Here is a 17609-nt window from a genome sequence, read left to right on the forward strand (position 1 = left end):
TTCCACTTGCACTGAGAAAAATAGCAATAGGACACTGTGTGGAAAAGATGGCTGTCTCTGGTGCACTCCCAGGCACAGGAACAGCTCCAAGGCTTGCAGGGCTATATAGCTTAGGAATTTATTGTAAAAAAATTAAGGAATTAAATCTACATCTGGGGCAACAAGAAAATATTCATTTCTCCAACTGTCCTGGCTCTCTCGTATGCAACATGGTGTCACTAGTAGAGAACTACTGTTATGTTCACAATGCATATTTTTTTCTATTTTCAGGCAAGCCACTAATTGCCTTGTTATTCATTGTGCAGTCTTTTGTGTTGTATGATTTACTGTCAAGAATCTTCTGTTAATACATTCTTGTTTTCTTTGCAGGTTGTCTTTGACATATCTCTCAGGTGGTATGCTAAGAAATCTGTTTCTGGTCAAAACCTCTCCCAATATCTGCTACTTCGTGGTTTATTGCACTTGTTTGTTGAAGTAGTATCAAAATAAGGGAGGGGATGGGATGAGATCTGATACTGTGCATGACTAATGGATATGGTCAGAGTGCAGATAAGGAGGCCTAAAGAACACAGTAATTTCTTAATGTGTCAATTATGGCAGTAGAAGGGAGAGACACCCTAGTAATGCCAGATTTATTGCAAGCTTTGCAGAAGGCAAGGGTTAATGTTGGAACAGAGTAAGGAAAGAGAAGGTGAGCTGATGGAGTAAGTATCAGAACAAGTAGCTGATTATTGTTGTGGATGGGGATTTGGGAATGCCAGTCTCTCTTCTTTGCTGCATCTTGGGAAGCTGCAGGACTGAAGAATTTGTTCTCAGCAATGGCTCTCGTTAATGATGGGAAAGAATAGTCATATTGGGGTTTGTTGTATTTGTGTTCCCCATAGGCTGCTGGAGAGGCCAAGGGATAATGGGACTGGAAGGTCTGGTTGGAAGGTCTGTCACCCTTCAGTAAAGGCTGGTCCCCACAGGTCTCTGGCTCACAGCAGAATCTGACCTCTCCCTGTATCTCCAGACTCTATAGAAAACCTAAGGGTAGATTTAGTAAAACCAACAGGGAAAGATCTCTGTTTACTGGTACATCTCATAATACCTGTAGTGCTAGGAGGGGTTCTGGGGCATGCCAAAGTCCTGTCTACTCTGCCACCACTGGTTCTTGGTTTAGAACCAGAATAAGTTCCCACAAGTCCTGAAGCCTGGGAGCCCTCCCTTCTGGTACCTCTTGCAGAGTCTGTGTCACTACAAGTGCCTGTCTTTGTGCTGACACATTACAGGGAACGTGTATATTGCTAATGTTGGTAGAGATTTAGATTTAGGATTAGAATTTGGGGCTGTCCATTACAAAATCTTGCAAAGCCTAAAGGCTTGGAGTGATGACCGCTCTCAGGAAAGGTTATTCATTAATATTAGGCCAGATTTTCCTGCATCTGTAGCCAGGAAAGGCACCGCTTTGGGGCTAGGAACCATGAAAGCAAGGTGTGTATGAACATTTATTTATTTGGGAGCATGCACATAAGGATTTCATGACTGGGATAAGGGCTCTTGCAGCTACCAAGCTGTAAGTGGAGTTGTTGCAATTTTGAGCCATTTTGTTGTTTTAAAGGTTTCATTATAGAAAATTTTGGAGCATACTTCAAGAGCTCCATCTGTAGCTGGATCTCACTCAAATTGCAGCAATCTGAGGGAGCAATTGACTGAGGGAGCTGGGTCTCTATAGTTTGGAGAAGAGGAGATTGAGGGGTGACCTTATTAGTGTATATAAATATATAAAGGGGGAGTGTCACGAGGATGGAGCCAGGCTCTTCTCAGTGGCAAACAATGAAAGGACAAGGGGCAATGGGTACAAACTGGAACACAAGAGGTTCCACTTAAACTTGAGAAGAAACTTCTTGTCAGTGAGGGTGACGGAACACTGGAACAGGCTGCCCAGGGAGGTTGTGGAGTCTCCTTCTCTGGAGACATTCAAAACCCGCCTGGACATGTTCCTGTGTAACCTTATCTAGGTGTTCCTGCTCCAGCAGGGGGATTGGACTAGATGATCTTTTGAGGTCCCTTCCAATCTCTATCATGCTGTGATACTGTAATCAGGTGAGGGTTCTTCCTAGTGAAGCCTAATGCTGCCTGGTCAGCCTAGCTGTGGCTATACCTGTCACCTATCATGGCTGGGAAGGGTTTTCCAGGGAAGCAGAGGAAACTAATGGCTAGTGTTAGAATCATAGAACAATTTGTGTGTGAAGGGACCTGTTTTCTGGAAAGCAGGGACCATGCTGTTACTACCTCTTGCAAAGCTGAGCTGAAGGCTTGTGAAAGCAGCATAAAATGATCATCCTTGTGCATTTTGTTGAGTATGTGTTAGTCGTCATGATAGATGTGCAACAAGTTTGTTTCCAGCTCTGCTGTGAGTGTTCTGGCACTGTTCTCATTCAGATTCAATTCTAGTACCACACTTTGGGTCAGAATTAGTTTTCATGGTAAGAGGGACTGAGGAGCTGCATTCCTAAATTTTGCACAGTGCATGTGACTAAAATGAAGCAGTAGCTACAGAGGCTGATGGTTTCTGATATTTTTTCCCAGTTATAAACAGCTTATTGCCAATACAGGGTTTCAGATGAGAAATTTGTTCTGGTTTCAGGCTTTACGTGCTGAAGCACCTTGGTTGTTGCAGTCCATAAAGTCTACGGAGAAAAGGATATAGCACTTACCAAAGTGGACTATACTGCCTTCTGATTACGTTGGACTATCTTTAGGATCAGAATTAAGACTGTAATTATGGTGAAGGATTGGTTTGTTACATTTTTCCTCTTTCTGGATTGTCAGAGAGCCAAGTGGTTTCCAGTGGGTTGTGTGCAGACTGACCAGCTTTTCAGTCCAAGCTTAGTTTAAGGGATGTGTTTTGATTTTACTCCGGCAGGAATTGAGGTACCATGTTTAGGCATGTGAAGACCTCCTAATGCTGGTACTAGATAAATATAGGCTCTTGAGGGTTTTGTGCTTCTATATTAGTAAAGCTTCGTGATGGTGGAAGTGACTGTGCCCAACATGAGATTTCTTCCTGATATATCACTGTTGTGGAGGATCATGTTTGCATCAAAGTGAAGGTGTTATAATAGTTCCCTCTTGGCCATGATCTGATTTAATTAATTTTTTATTACAATTGATTAATATCGAGAGGCAATAAGCAGGCAGCGCTGGGTGCGCCGGGGAGTCTCCGCTCCACCCAAGAGTCTAGTTCTAATTCAGTCACCGGAGCCACTCCATGGCACTCCCCCCAGGGCAGTCTCACTTCCAACATACAAACTCCTTACAGTATGCACACTGATCCCATCCCACAAGAGAATTCAATTTCTCATCTCTGCCTGTCATTCCTCCTCTACCTCTGCCTCGTCCTTTCACATTAGTCCCTCCACCAGTTTCTACTTGTCCCAAAGCAGCCACTGTAGCCGTGCCTATAGCACGACTCAGCTCTTTCTTCTCTACATGTTTCCGATTCCGATACACTCTCCACACTTCTTTAACATTCCCAAGTCCTTCTGCTCCCAATATCACAGGCTGGAAAACATCTCTCCAGCTTAGCTTTATGGTTTTCCCTTTCCTTTTCCAAAGCCAAAATTAGGGATCTGGCAGAGCTATATTAATTTAACATTCTGTCTGCCACCCCGGGTGGTTTCTTAAAGTGAAAAATATATCTGCATACATCACTGCATCCCATTTTCCCTGCCGCCTCAAAACCAACATTAATTGTAACAATGTATTATAATTCAGAGTTCCATTTTTAGGCCATTTCTCCTGATCTTCCAAAGTATATAAAGGCCACCATTGGTTACAGTATTTTATCAATGTTTCTTTTTTTTTTTTTTTTACTGAGCCCCCAGGAAACCCTCTCAGTTCTTTCCAATGTGCCAAAATGCACCCTAAAGGACTCTTTTTCAAGATCTCTCCACTCTGCCAATTTCCCATTATTAATCTTGCATTCACACGCATACACACAGAGGATCCCACAGACATACTCCACAGTTACAACACTTGAAACAGAGTCAACAATTAATAACACGGTTATAACAATTTGTCACCAATACCAAAATCACAAGACCAAGTCAAAACTATAACAACCCACAACATAAGTCAAATACCAGTAAAAATCCCAAACTTTTTCTACAAGACGCCCACTGCGTCTTGCAGGACCTAAACCACAAGAAGCCCCCTGCTTCTTGTGGGTGTATACCAAACGGACGCTAGCAGCCGGGTATATGCCTTTACCCACGAGATTTCTTATCTTGATTTACGGAAGGCTTCCAAACTTTGCGTACGCTTACCAAAGCAGTTTACCAAACAGAGATGCCCCCTGCATCTTACAGACTATATAAATGAAAAGAATACCTTTTATGATATGGTCCTTGTCTGCTCCTGCAGGGATCCGAATGAGTCAAGGGGTCCCTCCGGGAAAACAACAAAAACCTCCCGAGGGCCCTAGAGGTGCCCTGTCCTCAGCGGGTCCTGCAGCCGAGCAGAGAGGGTCACATCTGGGGTGCCAAATTGATTCGGAGAAAACTCCAGGAACTCGTCAACAAGGTTTTAAGTTGACAAGCAGGTATTCTTTATTGCGGTGCCGGGAGACATGGGCATGCATACAACAATGTGGTGGTCTCTAAGGGTTGTTTACCTTCCCAAGAAGCTTAATTAACATTACAGACATAGCAATCATCCTGCCCTTTACTGATCAGTTAGTTTAACTGCTTCCATCCTGGACATCAGCTAGTCTGGGATACTCCCCAGTAGATGTTTACACCATCTTAATGGCTTTATTAACACCAAACATAGCAATTATCCTGTATTTTTATTTTACTCCTGGTGCGACTGAAGGGAGGGGAGGATGGGGGAGCCGATGGAGAAGGATAGGGTGGTATCGGTGGGTAAATGCCTTCCCGATCACCTCTCGAGTCCCACCCTTGATAAGGGGGTGGTAAACTATCTAAAGGCTCCCATGATGATTTATTTGGTTTATTCACCTTCCCTTTCTTTTCTGTTAATGGAAATAACGAAACAGTTATAGATGACCCTTTCCATATTGCAGCATAATCACTCTCCTCTTGGTTGAAAGGTTCCTTGCCATTTACATATAGATTTAAAGCCTGACAAATCCAATCATCAAAATACCCGAATACTGGCCAATATGGTCGGGTCGAATTTCCTCTTTTGTCCACACTTCCATACAGTAATGGACCATTTTTTTTCTTTACTTTTTCCCTCCTGGGACGGCCAAAAGCCCCAGTACTGAAGTGTTAACCCCAAGGGACTGTCTGGGGGTATATCTGGTAATTCGCTCCCTGTCTTATTCCTGGGACCTCGCCGTGGGCCCCTCCCTGGCTTAGAGTTACGACTCCTACTCTGACCCGTTTCCCGCCGGGTGTGTCTCCTCTCAATCAATCACTATCACTTCCCTCCTTCAGCGGCCAAGTCCCTCCCGGGAGATTGGAAACGTGCTTAGAAGAGGTCCACACTTGCTTCACAGATCCCGATGCCCTGGCCCGTATTTCCACAGGTCCAGGATACCCAGTCCGTGTCTCAATGGTGCACAAACACAAATCACCAAGCACTCCTTCTCTGCACCGGCCAATTCCCTCAGGGGAGGTTGGAACCGCGGTTAGAGGAAAACATCACAGTCACACTCACACACCGGCCCTCCCACCCAACCGAACGATACTCACAGTCCGTTGTTCTCGTCCGGGTCTTCGTGCACAAGAATTACGGGTACCTTATACTGCAGTTTTTACGGGTTTCAGCCAGTCCTGTCGTCTCCTTCACCCGAATACCGACGTGGTTCTTTTTCATTGTTCTCCTCCTGTTGCTGGGTCTTATCTTTGGGTGATGAAACTTCTTAGAAAGATATTGAATTCCTTGGCAATACATTAACAGGGGATGTCTGTCACAAGCTTAACCACCATCTTAGCCCCCTCAATTCCATTTGTTATATAGTTACATATTCAATACACAAGTTTCACCTCATCCTGTAACAGAATGTATCCCTTGATTACCTAACCCCCTTAAGGCATTCAGGCAATTAAACAAAACACCCTCCGTAATTAGCAAAGCATTTGAGACATTCAAGTAGTTAAACAAAGTATCACTTAAAGTAACAAAGACTTTGATTAAGAAGGATTTTTCCTTTGTTCCTTCTTTTCTTTCATCATTGTATTGACAGGTACTTCTATCTTAATCTGATTATTCGTATACATTCTACACATGATTTTCGATTCCTCCCAAAGTGCAATGATGACAAGGACTCCTAAGTTTCTGACACGAATCATTCCTATATACCTCACAAAGGGAAGGCAAACCTGGACATTGCATGGACATTGGTGGTGTGTTTATCTAATTTTGCTATCTGTGGGCAAGTTACTTATGAAGAAGATGGCAAAAGTACTGCTGAAAAATAAAGAAGCTAAAAACAGCTATTGAAAGAAATAACACTATATATTGTAGAGGAAAACCAAACCAGTCTGAAATAAAGAAAATTCATTCCCCTGTACAGAAATCTTTAATGTGATGCATCAACATAAGAGGCCAATTTCAGGTGGGTCTGTGTTAAAGAGGATTGGGAAGAAGAGTTGGCTGCCAGATTACAAAATCTCCTTTACAAAACAAGGGATTTCAGCAACTTTCTCAGCGTCCAAATCTTCCTCCAAATGCTGTTCCAAATTGCAGTTTCCAGCCCCAGCACAGAAACTCACATCTTCGGGGATTTTATGGAAAACACAAGTCAGCAATGCAACTGAAGTTTAGCTTCTAGCAAACAGCAGTTTAGCAGGGAAGTTGTACTTCCTAATTGTGAGCTGGGGTCATTGACAATGGGCTGTTAAGCGAAACAAAATCCCCTAGAGTCTGTATCTTTTCCTATCTGTCATTCCTCCATAGAAAAAGCTCCTAGTAAAATTCTACAGGAGATGAAGAGAACAAATCTCTTCTTTATGTCTTCCTATCACGTGAAAAGAAGAGGAATTTTAAGTTTCCTCTGCCAATGAATTGGGTACTTTGGGATTTCCAGTTGTCATGCTCAGCATCCATGTGAGGCAGTTTGCTTTAAACAAGCCTTTGAAACCCTAAAAAAAAGCTGTGGGAACAGCAGAGCCTTATTATGCAAAAGAGAAGTGGAAGGCAGCACATTCCCAAGTACTTTGAGATGTGCTTTTAACTCTCACTAGCTGGATGGGCTTCAACAATAAGAACTGAACTGGGGGGTTGGAACTAGGTAATCTTTAAGGTTCTTTCTAAGCCAAACCGTTCTGTGTTCTAGATTCTGTGCATCGGCTGACACAGTAGCATTAAGTTAAACACACTGGGAAATCCAGGCACTGACTTCTGTTCATGTTCCAGGAGAGAAACCTCTGCACATGAGACTAGTTAGTAAGGCAGTGGTGAATGTTGAGAGGTAGTTGCTGCCATGGCAGGGCAAAAGGGAGATGCTAGTATTGGTAAATGTGATATACCTGTGTGTATCGAGTTGCTTTGGTCAGTGTTAAGCAGCAACATGTGCTTTTGTCCCACAACGAAAATACTCTTTTGTAGTGGAAGGTGCTAGTAATGATAGTAGAGATGCTTTGAATCACTCTGTTTTTCCCTAACATCTTTTCAACTGTAATTGCGCTAGTAAAGAGGAAAGTATTTGTAGTCTGAAAGCTGCCAGATTCTTCTTAGCTGTCGTCTTGGCAATCAAATGTCTGCTCTGTGGGAGTGAGTGCAGTAGATAGAGTGGCAATTACTGTGTCAGCTGCGGCTACCAAAACCAAGCTGATGATCTGTTTTTTGAGAACTAACATTTTTTCTCAGGTTATCTTTCAAGATGTCACAATAAGACTTGGTGCAATTACTTTCAGCGACCCATTTATAAGTTTCTTATTGTGCATGTGGATGTCTGTAAGCACAAGAACCTAATGCTGCCTCTGCTAAAATAAAATGTCAACAGGGAATGTCTTAACACAGAAAAAAAAGGTGCTAAGTCTGAATGAGAAAGCCAACTTACAGGAAAAAAATCCCAAATTTTTTTTTTTTTCTAATATCTATTTAGATGAACTCTTAGGCAGAAGTTCTTCCCTGTGAGGGAGGGAAGCCACAAATTGCCCAGGGAAGCTGTGGCTGCCCCATCCCTGAGAGTGTTTAAGGCCAGGTTGGATGGGGCTTGAAGCAACCTGCTCTAGTGGAAGGTGTCCCTGCTTATGGCAGGGGGTTGGAACTGGATGAGCTTTAAGGTCCCTTCCAACCCAAACCAGTCTGTGACTCTATGTTTAGCTCAAGGGAGACCATGCAGAGTTATTAGAGGTTGACTCTGCCCTTGTCGTCTCCCTGGTTTTTCTCAGTGTGCTTCCAACAAAAAGGGGAAGAGCCATCTGTGCAGTGAGTGCTGGTTAGGTAGGAGCAAATGAAAGCTTTTGCCTGATGTGCAGGGTAATAAATGTGCTTAGGTGCACCCTACAATAGTTTTGACTACAAATTGTGATGACTCTTGCCATCCTATTATAACAGACACCTCCAGAAATAACTCTGTTCCTGCTCTCTACTGTCTTGGCTGTGTGTTGCTAATGCTGAGCTGCTTCCTAGCACTGCAATGGGTACAGCACCAATTCCTGCCTGCACAGCTCCCTTCCTAAGGCACAGACTGCTGAAGAGTGCACTGGTAAAAACTGAGATGAGAACCAGTTTTAGAGCTTCTTCTTTTACTTGAGAAGAAGAATCTTGTGCTCTATCTTCTCTATATTCCTATCTTTCTCCTTTGTTTTTTTCCAGGTTGTTTGGCTGGCAGCAGAGGATGACGCATGAGCTGCCGTTGGGAACAATACACAATTTATCCAATATATTGGTGTGAGAGCAGGGAAAAGGGAAGAAACACGATTTTCTCCACGTATTAAGTTCTTTTTTTCTGTATTGTAAGCTTAAAAACTGTGTGTTGTGTTCTATAATCCTGTCTGCCCTTGGTCTGTAGCAGTAGGATCTGTAAATGCAGAGGAAATGAGCACTGCAGCTTTTATCAGAGAAATCTCTTTGTATTAGTTGAGTAATATGAGGAAGAGGTGTCTGTGAGGCAGATAAATAAAGACCTATTCCAAAGCCCCAAGTGAGGCAGCGGGAAGGCTCAGCTATTACTTCAGGGGCTTTAGCATATGCTGCTAAGCCTGCAGAGCAGCGAAATGCATTGCATTTTGTGGCTTTTTTGTCATTAATGTATCGAGGCGCTTGGACTTGAATGCGCGATTATCTGCGTATTTGGAAAGTGCCAAAATACCCGGGTTGTTCTGTGGCCCATGGCCAGATCACGTCCAGGACCTGCATGAGTCTTCATTTAATTGAGTTGATAACTCCTTGCAAAATAAGGCTGGAAAACATAGAATCACAGATTGGTTTGGGTTGGAAGGGACCTTAGTGATCAAAGACCCCAACCACCCTGCCCATACCACTTAAAAATCTGGCCTGGTTGGAATCTTATCAAGTACTTTGTCTTCAGACATCTTCATGACTCATTATTTAGCCTATATTATTTTTATTGTAGGAGATATCAAAGTTTTTCAGTTGAGAAGGAAGAATTGAACTTTTGGGTGCAAAAGCTCACAGCGAAAGACTGTTTATTTGGGGTTTTTTAATCAGCCTTCACAAATCATGTGAGGCTTTCAAAAGCCTCCTCCAAGGCAAAGCTCCTTTTACCATCTCTATGTCCTTATGGGACAAAAGGTAAAATAGAATGGGCTATATTGATACGTACCTGCTTCATGACTCTACGTACAGTCAAATATCCTATTGATTTCAGGTATGCATTCCTAAACAGCTGGAGTGTATATAAATAATCAGCTTGCTGCATCCAAAAGAGAACTGACCTGCTGTGCAATTACTATCTTTAACAGATAAATTGGGGCTTTTAACTTAAGAGATGAGATGGACTCGATATTAGTCTTCAGGATAACCTTAGCAACAAGGTATTCCGCTGCCCAAAAGCCCACATGGAACAAATTTCATCTCTAATAGGATTTCCCTGATTTCTGTAGATTTAAATCAGGAATTAGTTGGCCTCCCAGTGTTTCAAACCAGACAGGAGGTCAGCAGCCCAATGATAAATTGGATAATGTGGTTATGCACGTTAAAATATATACAGAGTTCCAATGCCTTGATGTAATATTTCCTTTTCCATCTACCAAAGTTTGATCTCAAGAAGTCGACAGGTTAATCATCATACTCAGCTCTCAAAGACTGTGTACACAGTCGCTCAGCTCATTGCTCACAAAGAGATATAAAAAAAGTGAAGGCCATACTGTGTATTATATCTAAATTAAAGCCTTTCTCATTGCTTATACCATAGTGAAGCTTCAGTTTTACATCACACTCTCACTTATTTGTAGGGTTTTATCTACTGTTCTGCTGGCAAAACGTTTATTAGACAAATACAACCTTTTATTTCACAAGGAAGAGGAGTGCATTGGTCTAACTTGATTATTCCATCCGGTGCCCATTTAGACTGCTGAAAAGGGGTGATTTTCTGTTCACAGCTCTGGCAGTGGTTATTTTGAAGAGTAGCAAAACAGTCCCTGATGTTGCCCTTCTGGCCTGGAATTGGCATTCTCTCTTTATAAACATGACATTTAAGGCCACACAAAACAGAAATGCTCTGTGTGCTTTGCTCATGCTGCTTAATGCTTTCTCTCCCTCAGGGCCAAGATGAGCTGCAGCCACCTCACCTGGGGAGTTTTGTACTACTTGCAGTGATTTACAAGCTCAAACACAACCACAAGGCCTCTGTTTGTACGTTCTCTATGGGCTGTAAGTGCTTTCTGGAAATAGCTTTAAATGCATCATCACTGTGAGCATTCTTATTGCTCCATGCCAGCGGGATGTAGCATCATTGGAAGTTCAGGCTTGTCGGTTTAAAAGCTTGATTTGAAAAGTCACCAGAAAAATGAAGCAGTTTGTCACACTGGTGCTTCATACACCACTGGACGGTCTTTGTTTTCCACTCGAGGTTCTCATGTTTATAGTGCTGATAATTCAGCCTTCTAAATCTAGCCCAGCAGATCATGAAAGCTATTCAATGAATATTTATTCTTCCCTTTATGAGAGCTTAATCTCCAAACTTCCACAAGCAGTTTCTTAATTTATCTGTGAAAAAACCAAAGTCCTAGGACAGTTTGGAGACTAATTCTGTTTAGAGAAGACGTTGCTGGCAGATTAGTCTGCCTGTGCAACCTGAGCATTGCAATGTCCACATAGCCTATGAGAAGACTTGTCAAATAATGTTAGATTAAATGAAATTAATTAATTGAAGAGCTTTTCTGACTTGTAAATCAGTCACCAAATATCAGGGGTCTCCTTAAAATTTTTTCACAGTTTCCTGATGATTGTTTGGGTTATTTTGAAAGTATTAATAGCTCCTTCTAAGTGGTGGTGTGCATTTTTATAGCATGACAAGTGGGAAGATGGGGGCAAAGAAACCATTATCATTGTCATCATCAAATGCTTTTCAGATCAGGAGATCAGTAACATGCCCATGGATCAGGCTATTTTCAGTCTGTATTTTCTACCTGCTAGCAACTTCTCTTTTTTTTTTTTTTTCTTACCTCTTTTGAATTTCATCAGAATGGAAATGTTATTTTCAGTACTTCACGAAATGAGATGTCAAAATGTGCACCTTTCAGTTTCAAGTGAAGGTAACCTTATGCAGCTGTATGCACGTGTTTATTCCTTCAGAACAAACAGCTATGATTGCTGATGCATGTGATAGTTTAACCCCCGAGTGTAAAACTAGTTTAACTTAGCAGTTAGAGGCTGCTGTAACTTGGGGCTGTTAGTTACAGCATCTTCCTTGCATACACAGTTATTTCTGCTCACTTTGTGTCAGAGAGAGGTGCAATGGGCATGTAACACAGAAACTGGGCTGGTTTTGGGTGCAGAGCCAGATCAGCCACCTCCTGACCGCTGGAAAAAAGCATAAATCACCTCAAAGACACGCTTTGTGTTGTTGAGCAGCATTCCTTTCAATTCAGAGAGCTTCATCTCCTCTAAAACTCACTAGTGTGGATTAGTTGGATCTTAGAGTAAAGCCTTAAGAGCTGCCAGTTAGTATTATTCATACTGGGGATATTCAAAATAATTCATTATATTGCAGAAATGCTTTTTGAAAACTTTCCCTTTTCTTGCCTTTCTGCTGGTATATCTTGTGTTTCTGCCTTTGAATTTACAGGTATGCCCTATGTCATTCCACCTGCTGCATGAATTCCCTACAGCTACAAGCTTATGGTTGGTATTGAGATGGGCTTTCCTTCTTCTCTATTCCTCTTCTAGCTCTATTTCCAGACTGACTTTCTTTCTGGAAAATGGACTTGTGCTGTTGGATACCTAATCCCCTGTTTGTAAGTGAGTCTTAATTATCTACTTCTTTCCTGTTTGCTTTTTGAAATAGGTATAATAAAACCAATAACCTCTCCAGTATGTGTCTGGACTTCAGTACATGATGCTCATGACTGTTTTGTCATCTACACAAAGGGTGAGAAATGTTTTCTGTACAAATACTGTGTTTTTTTTTCTCGCATATGTTAGATGTTTACTGAGGCTGTAATTCTGCTCCTGGTGCAGTGTCTGTCGGGTATCACCTAGTGCCCCATCTGGCACATGCCGAGTCAGATTGTTGATCCACGGACTTCCAGCCAGTTTAGCTGTGAAAGAGCAGACGTGCAAACAGGTAAAGCTCTTTCTCACCCCAGAACTGGTGTGGGGTGGTCAGGGTAGCAATGTTATTCAGTCTGTCTGCGGCAGTAAAGAGCTGAGCAAGATTCAGAGGGCTTCAAATTCTTAACAAAAACTTCCCAAACGATAATTTTCCATTGGAAAATGTCCCCATGGCATGTCAGGAGAGCTGCAACAGGGGACTCTGGGAGTGATTGCTGGTGGCTGCCCATGAGGTGTTGTGAGCAATTTCTGCAAAATGAAGTCAGCTTTTAGAGAACAAATACTCTATTTACCAAAAATCTCTTCTGCTATGGAAATGGTCTTTGCTGAGTACTTGCAGTCTATTCCCTCCCACTGCTGTTGGCATTCCCAGCTTGCACTGATACTGGGAGCCTTCACCAGGGTGAGCTGAAAGCTGACAACCCTTTTCCCACACTCAGTGGAGACTTTGTTGGGGCCTCTCTGGCCTCTGAAATGCAATGTCTGCAGAGATGAGGAGTGTCAGTGAGTTTTATTCCCAGAGAGGAGGAGTAATTTTGCATCCATGCTCTGTTGTTTGCATCCACATGCGCGCACAAGAGCCTTTTCTAGCAGGACATATTGACATGGATGTGCTAATGTGTTATGATATTGGTAACTGACTGCAATGAGTGACTGCTCTGTGGTTTTAGTAAATGATTGTGATGGCAGATGACTGCAGGAGAGCTAGTAATGCTGTAACATCACACAACTTATTATCAACCCTTCTCCAGGGACTTGACGTGAGCGGTTCCAAGCCAGGACAAAGCTGCTGTTCGTTCTTCTTCTGACAGTGTAAATTTAACTGTTAAGAGATTTCGCTAGCATTAAAGGAACTAGGGAAATACACAGATGTCCTCTCTCCTGAATGCTTCTGCAGGGAGGATGGCAGACTGTGATCTCCCCTTCAGAGAAGGTGTTGGTGCAGGTAGAGCTGGATCTTGACAGAGGGTTAGAGTTGTCATAATGCTAATCTTCATTTGGCTAGAAAAAGTTATATTTTTTCAGTGAAAATTACATCCCCCTTCTGACTAAACCTCCACCCCAAAAAAGAGAATGCATTAGGGTTTTTAAATTTATAGGTAACATGTGTTGATTGTAAGGAAGAAACTTAAATTTATCCTAAAGCACAGATTTCCCCTCCACCAGATGAAATTCAAGCAATTCACTGCAATCAACACCTCCATTATCTCCTCCTCACAGATTGCTCATGGCTGCTCTCCCCCGAGCATTACCTGGGTACCTTTAGCAGCCACGGCTGGTGTCTGATATCTCTCCTCTTTTCTGGAGGAATTGCTTGGCAGTTGCGCACAGTGTTGGCTTTGAAGGCTTTTTGCTGGGTTTTTTTTTGCTTGAGTAAGGAATTGAAATAATTACAAGCTCTCAATAAGAGCAGCTTGCAAAGCCAGGCTTCAGTGGAATACGTTTTTCTTTTGAAGTTAAAAGCATGTAAAGGAATTGATGTTGTCTAATAGTATGTTAGAGGAAAACTTCTCTATTTTAATTTGGTAAAGAAAAGCAAGCAATGGAAAAGCAAACAGAACACAGTCATCGCTGCAGAGGATTTTGACATATTGCAGAATTCGCTTTGCTCCCTTGATACTCTGCTGGCTTTGGATCACTTCGTATTAATGACCCTTTTTTTCTCTAGCCAGTGACAAGGTTACTTTCCCTCTCAATGTAATTCTACCAGTTAGCATCTGTTTGTTTTTGTTGGCTTACATTAGTTTAGTTTTTATAACATTGTCTTTACCTTATGGCAGAAATTTTAGCCATTTGCTTTTTAGTTTGAGCAGAATACGGGAGCAATAAATGTCTAGAGGAAGGACCGTGAATTTCTTGTGAAGGTTTCCAGATTTGCAGGGTGTTTGCTAAGTGCTTTTGGAATCATTTCAGTATCAATGCCTATGACAGGCTCTGTTTATTTTTAAAAGAAGACATGCAATGAATTGCTTAGTTTCTGGGAGATGGCAAAATTGTCCCTTAATTCTTAGCAGTGAAGTGATGAGTTGTTGATATCAGCACTTAGGCCTACAGATGCCACGTGTGAAAGAGGTGCCTAATGAGAAGTGGTCCTTGCAGCCTAAGCTCACTCCAGGCAGCTAATTTCTGTAGTAAAGAGAGATGGCTCAGTCCTAGAACTTTGCAGTGGTGGGACAGCAGGGTAAGCGAAAGGCGGTATCTGTAGTAAGAGGGTCCTGGGAGTTGCTGCTGATAGTGGTATCCCCAGATCCCTGAACAAGCAATCAGGAATCTGAAATTCCAGTCTTGGACTCGGTGCAGGAGGGATGTTTGCTAATAAGCAACACAAAACAGAGAAAGGAAAGCAGTTTTCTGGCAGTGTTGAAGTGCTGCAGCAAGAGGCAGGGCCTTTGTCAGTGTGCTTTTGCTTTGCCATCGCTTTGTGGAGACATTTTAGCTTTGTTACCAGCTGTGTTTGCTGCAATCTGTGCTTCTGTTGCAAGTGACACTTTCTAAGCAAGTGTCATGAGCCTGGAGCTCCAGCACAGCACAGGAAGTTGTGGTTCAGTGAATGGAGACCTGGAATAGTGTTTTCCACCCCTTGGACAGAGCAAGCCTTACAATGGCTTGGAAGCCAGTTATCTTCTGCAAATGTTGTGTTCATTCTGTAAGTCTTCCTCTTGCATCTTTTTTGGCTGTTAGAGTAGAGCAGCAGCAGCAGTGCCACAGAACAAACACAGGCACAGGCGAAACGAGTGGCAAAGCCCATATTTACCATCTGTGGTGTCTGCTGATGTCTAGTGCTCCTGCAGTCCCTTGAGCAAATGAAATGAAAGCCATTATCAGCAAGACTTGGCTGTCAGTCTGTGCACCACTGCACCTTGGGAGCTAAAGAAAGCAGGCAGTGCTGCCTTTGGGGGCATCTTTGCCATAACTGCCTTTCTTAACTGTTCATGGAAGATCCAGAGCATAGGATGGAAGAATATTTCTATTACTACACCAGTTTCTTAGACACGAGGATGGAAGTACAGGGCCAAAAATGTGGTCTGAGCCCTTGGATGAGTTATGGGGGCAGATTTGTCCTTCTCTTCATGGAGTCAGAGTGCTGATGGCTTCAGAGGCACAAGTCCAGGGAGATGAAACATCCATTATTTCCTCTGTGGATGGGAAAATTACTTCTCTGTGGCATTTCTTTGCTAGTCTGGCACGTGAGGCTGGAAACTTGATTTCTTGTTAACCAAGTTACCAGGAGTGACTGACAGCATTTACCAGGTTTTCAATATCTGCAAGTATTGCCTACCAGTTTAGAGCAAAGAGACTTGTCTGGAGGCTTTTCCTCTGTCCTCAGAAAGGGCAGGTCTCTTCCAGCTCTTCTGAATGTCTATCTTGATCATGTCAGTCTGTGTTGTAAAGTCTGGAAGTGCCCTGTTGTACAGCAGCACTTTGGGAGAGAAGGATGGTGAGGAAGCACTGGGTGCTGCTCCGTCTCTGCTGGGCCCTACCACATCATCCCAGAGCATGGGAGCTGTTGATTAAATCAAAGCTCAGGGGGAGCTGCCAGCAAATGTGAATTACTTCAAGGCAGTACCAAGAGAGGGCTGTGTATCACACATCACTGAATGTTTGGTCACACTCACATGAATTCATACTTTTGGGAGGTGGTTGCTGTTGCTGCAGTCCGCAGAACAGCCAATGATTCTACCTTGGGATCCTGACTGCTGTCGGGAAGTTCAGTGTTTGCAAACTGAGAGTGTTTATTAAACCCCAGCACAGGAAGTCTTACAGTGTGTGTAAACCACATATGGTCCCTGGCTCCCCAGAATTCCTTTATTACAATTGTGAACAGGTAGCATTAGTTGTGGGAAAAACAGTTTTTATAGTTTTCAGGCAGTTCTTTCTGGTTCTCAACTGATGAGAAAATTCAGACCAGAGTGAGATATTTATATATATATATATGTATAAAATACATATATAATGTCAGCATGTGTATAGTGTTTAGTTCTGTTTAGTCCAAGCTGACATCAGAAACATACTGATTCATCCCTGGAAACTGAAACTTAATGATTAATTATTAGTGTTAATATCAGCCTTTCTTTCTGCAACACCATCACTGTTAGGATGTTTTCACTGCTCTCCACTTTAGCCCACCAAAGCCCCCAGATCTGTTTTTGCACTAGTGCTATACAGTGTGATCCCATTTTGTGTTTCACATTTCGTTTGGCCACACTCCATGCAACACTTTGTCCTTGCTGATTTTGGACAATTTCTGTCTTTGAGCATGGGTATTGAGCCATCTCCTAAACCTTGTGTTGTCTGAAGTAATTTTCATTACTTGAGCTTATAAGCTGTCAAATGATTTCAGGACTGAATCACTTCTATAGTGAAGAGGATCATTTTCGTGATCAATGTAACTTGAATTCCCAAGAAAAGAAAAAGCAGTACAGGCAATAATTACTTACTGGCAGAGTTGTCACGGATCCAGAGGACCAGCTGCTTTCACTGGTGCTGGGTTATGAATGTGCCTTTCGTGTGGGGAAAGTGGACAAATGTTGGTAGTTGTGGGTCCAACTAGAAAGCGCACATCTGTGCTGAGCACAGGCCAGTGTCTCGTGAAGGCAAACCACTTGATGGCCTTTACTTCAGCACCCTTGTTCTCCAGTGGAATAAGAAGTACCAGCCTGAGCCAAACACTTTGGGGCTTTTTTGTGTCTTCCTTGCAGTCAGTTTGTGCAGGTTTTGGGAGTTTTTTGAGTGTTTTGCTGAACTGGGATGAGCATAGGCATACAGTTACACTTTAAAATATTCTCAAAACATTGCTGAATCATTGGGAAGTACAAACTACACGTGAAGGACAAAGTTCTGGATGGAAGGGGTGCGGGAGGGGTAGGAAACAGCTGTGGCGGGGTTTTCAAGCAAAGCGCAGCAGGGTCAGG

General features: G+C 42.7%; 1 long non-coding RNA gene across 5 annotated transcripts in view; it reads left to right on the forward strand.

Moving 5' to 3' along the window:
* LOC133222275 (uncharacterized) overlaps positions 1-17609 on the forward strand; it is a 37861-nt gene that overhangs the window by 5535 nt on the left and 14717 nt on the right. For 3 of the 5 annotated variants that reach the window (XR_009728262.1, XR_009728266.1, XR_009728263.1), the window contains exons 1-2: positions 8897-10107; positions 12431-12523. The exons of 1 other annotated variant lie outside the window; for it this stretch is intronic. This is a non-coding gene — a long non-coding RNA (uncharacterized LOC133222275). Of the gene's footprint in view, positions 1-8896; positions 10108-12430; positions 12524-17609 lie in introns of those variants that run through there. One more of the 5 variants, XR_009728264.1, reaches the window with a different exon arrangement.

Source organism: Neopsephotus bourkii, unplaced genomic scaffold, assembly GCF_033783945.1.
Source record: "Neopsephotus bourkii isolate Nb327-2 ecotype Australia unplaced genomic scaffold, CSIRO-AGI_Nbou_v1 NB_1589, whole genome shotgun sequence".
Taxonomy (NCBI): Eukaryota; Metazoa; Chordata; class Aves; order Psittaciformes; family Psittacidae; genus Neopsephotus; species Neopsephotus bourkii.